Below are 391 nucleotides of genomic sequence, written 5' to 3'. Positions count from 1 at the left end.
TTTTTGAGAATTTTTTAATTTAAATCCCATCTATCTTCTCACTGGAAAAAAAGCACATTGGATCTTGAGTCCAGACTCTTGAAAACATCGACAAGAAAAATACTCTTGATTCAATCAGATTTTTGCTTAAAGAAAAAGGAAATTCGCTCAAATAAGAGGCCTGGTTCTTGATTTAAGCAAAAATCCGATTGAATCAAGAGTATGTTTTCTTGTCTATGTTTGTAAGAGTTTGGACTCTAGATCCAGTGTGTTTTTTTTTCCAGTGTATGGCATAATAAGTGATCTTACAATAGTTCTGGCAAAATGTTTTGTGATGCTGGGTTTCCTCATTAGATTCTTGTCAATTTTATGCATGCCGATTTGAATTTTTGTGTTCGCTTTGACAATAACC

Source organism: Bemisia tabaci, chromosome 8, assembly GCF_918797505.1.
Source record: "Bemisia tabaci chromosome 8, PGI_BMITA_v3".
NCBI classification, from domain to species: domain Eukaryota; kingdom Metazoa; phylum Arthropoda; class Insecta; order Hemiptera; family Aleyrodidae; genus Bemisia; species Bemisia tabaci.
The sequence above is the reverse complement of the archived record's forward strand: the minus strand, read 5'-3'. Positions refer to the sequence as shown.